At 40.9% G+C, this 3,143-nt stretch overlaps 1 long non-coding RNA gene across 1 annotated transcript in view; it reads right to left on the bottom strand.

The window, feature by feature from the left end:
• The window catches only part of LOC310669367, a 235,446-nt gene that overhangs the window by 73,482 nt on the left and 158,821 nt on the right, over positions 1–3,143 (bottom strand). The window lies entirely within an intron of this gene.

Raw genomic sequence — 3,143 nt, 5'->3', positions numbered from 1 at the left:
TCTGTTATTTGTTTGTTTTTAAGATTCCCTTGCTGGTTTTTGCTGTTTTAAAGAATGTTCTTTAGCTGTTGTGCTTATGTCAATGTTTAGATTTTCTTTTTTGTTGCTATTTTCATATATTTCATATAATGGTTTGGGCTGTTTATGTTTGTTTTTGTACTTTGAATGGATTTAGAAAACGCTCCCCCAAAAAGCAAGGCTGTATAGGCAGTGTAGCAGGAAAATAAGTAAACCCAAGTTCAAAAATAAAATAAACTAAATATATAAAACATAACAGAAGAAGAATTCCTGGTTAATATAATGTTCTGATTTATGGGATATTTCCAACCCACCCTTCATTCTAAGTTTTAACAAAGTCGCTTAAATAAGCAGCTGAAATACGGTAAGTCTAGAGAGAAAAGGAATCCTGATAGCATTTCACCGAGAAAACTGGACAAAGTCTGTGTAATTTGAGGACAAAAGAACATAGAGATTCCCTCTTTCTTTCTTCAGACCTTGTACCTATCAGGGAGACAATTCAGCCAGAGGGGAAACTTCTTCAGAGTTACACAGCCAATCAGGGCATGCACTACCTCAGTAAACCTCATGCCACTCTGTCTGGTTACCAAGCAACACCTCTACTCACATCTTGACTTACTGCTAATAGAGTTAACCCTTAAACTACAAACTGAATGATCCCTGCTGCTGCACTTGCAACAATATGATCTCAGAGTGGGTACAATACAATAAAATGATTAAAAAATCACTATGATAAAAACCAACTGACAACAAATTACAAGAGTTTTTGTAATTTAAAAAAGTTAGCATATATCCTTAAAATATATTTTGAGCTTATTTCTCACCCAGCCCCTAAACAGTGGGTGGGGGAGAAAAACAACAAATCAAATTACATCTCAGTTCTGCTGCTACCATCCCTCAATTGGCCCCAGCTGTTGAGGAAGGGGATTCAAAGTTTGGTGGGGGAGGAAAAGAAAGGAATTAGTTACCTCCTCTGTACCAAAGAGTGCTTCTGTACTGTTGCTATTTTGAAGTGGGATTCAATCACATACTGGCAAATTTAGGCTGCACAATTAAAGTTGGTTTGTTTCTCCCATACAACAAACCCACTCCTACCCATCCTGAAATCTAGACTTGACAGGAAAATGCACTGGAAAGTAGAAGCTAACAATTGCTTGACCCAGCACTGGCCCCATCTGTACTGTGCATTTAAAGCAATATCAAATCACTTGAAAGAGCCATGGCTTTCCCCAATGAATCCTGGGAACTGTAGTTTGTTAAGAGTGCAGAGACTTGGTAGGAAAATCTGATTTTCCTCAGGGAGCTACAATTCACAGTTTCCTGGGAAGAGCGACTCTAGAATTGTAGCTCTGTGAGGAGAATGGGGTCTCCTAACCACTCTTGATGCTTTTGAATTATGGTGCTGGAGGAGACTCTTGAGAGTCCCGTGGACTGCAAGAAGATCAAACGTATCCATTCTGAAGGAAATCAGCCTTGAGTGCTCACTGGAAGGACAGATCATGAAGCTGAGACTCCAATACTTTGGCCACCTCATGAGAAGAGAAGACTCACTGGAAAAGACCCTGATGTTGGGAAAGATGGAGGGCACAAGGAGAAGGGGACGACAGAGGACGAGATGGTTGGACAGTGTTCTCGAAGCTACAAACATGAGTCTGACCAAACTGAGGGAGGCAGTGGAAGACAGGAGGGCCTGGCGTGCTCTGGTCCAGGGTATCACGAAGAGTCAGACACGAGTAAATGACTAAACAACAACAACAACCACTCTTAGCACCCTTAATGAACTACGGTTTCCAGGATTCTTTGGGGGAAGCCATCGCTCTTTCAAGTGGTATGATATTGCTTTAAATGTATAGGTGGGGTCTGTCATCTACCAACAAATCAGAACAGATACTTCATAAACAACTGATAAACAGGTTACCTGGATGTGACCACCTTTTGGTGTTTGTATTCCATGCAGTGTGTCCCATGGGTGGTAACTACATTTGCACAGAATATCAGCGAGGCAGTTTCTCTCAGTTTCCCCTTCCAGTCTTAAGTTTAGTTCTCTACATTTCCATATCACTTTGTGATTTATTTATTTTATTTATTTAGTCTTTATTTATTTATTTAGTTTTCTTGAGAATTCACCAGCAAAATTCTTCTAAAAGGACCCACTTTTGCGTTCATTTTTTGCCCCAGTACACAGATTTTTGGCAAAGCTATTTCCCCAAATCTGATACATTTTTGTACATTGGTTTCATTTTAGCAGGAGAACTGCATTTCAAAAGGTGGAGAAAGGCAGATTTTGAAGGATGGGTGTTTCTCAGTTTGTTTATTGTTTGGTAAAGCATAGATTAAGAAAGTTCGCCTTAACATGTGAACCAAATCCAAATTCTTCCCTATCCCTAAAACGAGCTTAGTTTGGTCCCTTGGGGATCTGTGCCATTTATTAGACTGTGCTCCATGTTGCTGGAACTGTGGAAAGCTTCTCTGTGATGGGTGACTCACCACTTCTGTCTTCTGTGAATTTGCTGCTCGCTCTTTTGACATTTCCTTGCACTTGGCTTCCTTCCAGCTGGAAAGTGGTTGTCAGAGGATCTCCCTGCAGGGACCACCACCTTTAAGAGTGCGAGCTCAGAAGCCAAGACGATGAGCTGCTGATGGCCACAGAGAGACAATCAAATGGCCCCAAGCTGCCAAGGTATCCAACTAAAACAACTAAAATCAAATAAGAACCGTGCACTTACTTTATTCAGTATATTCCAAACAGTGAACGAATGAAGGTAGACCTGTTAAGATAAATATAGGATAAATTATGTTACTCTGTCTGAACATCCAACCAAGTGTGGAATTTATACTTACAACAAGCATGTAAGTTAAAACAGAGCATACTCAATTTATATTTTCATGTATGCCTAATTGCTACTTAAAGCAAATCTGGGCATATTAAGATAAATCAGAGCCATAGTGTCAGGGGTTCAGGAGCAGAGGCACAGGAGAGGGAGGAAATGGAGAGCGAGGGGGAGGAGTCCGAAGGAAATGTCAGCTATGACAGCAATCCGAGTTCTCTGAGTCTTTCCAGTGACTCGGAGGATTCACAGAAAGGGGCCCCCATAGTCAGGGCAAGAGGAGTGCCCAAGGGGACA

The sequence above is a fragment of the Podarcis tiliguerta genome (assembly GCF_965153285.1).
Source record: "Podarcis tiliguerta genome assembly, chromosome: Z".
Lineage (NCBI taxonomy): Eukaryota > Metazoa > Chordata > Lepidosauria > Squamata > Lacertidae > Podarcis > Podarcis tiliguerta.
The sequence above is the reverse complement of the archived record's forward strand: the minus strand, read 5'-3'. Positions and strand labels throughout refer to the sequence as shown.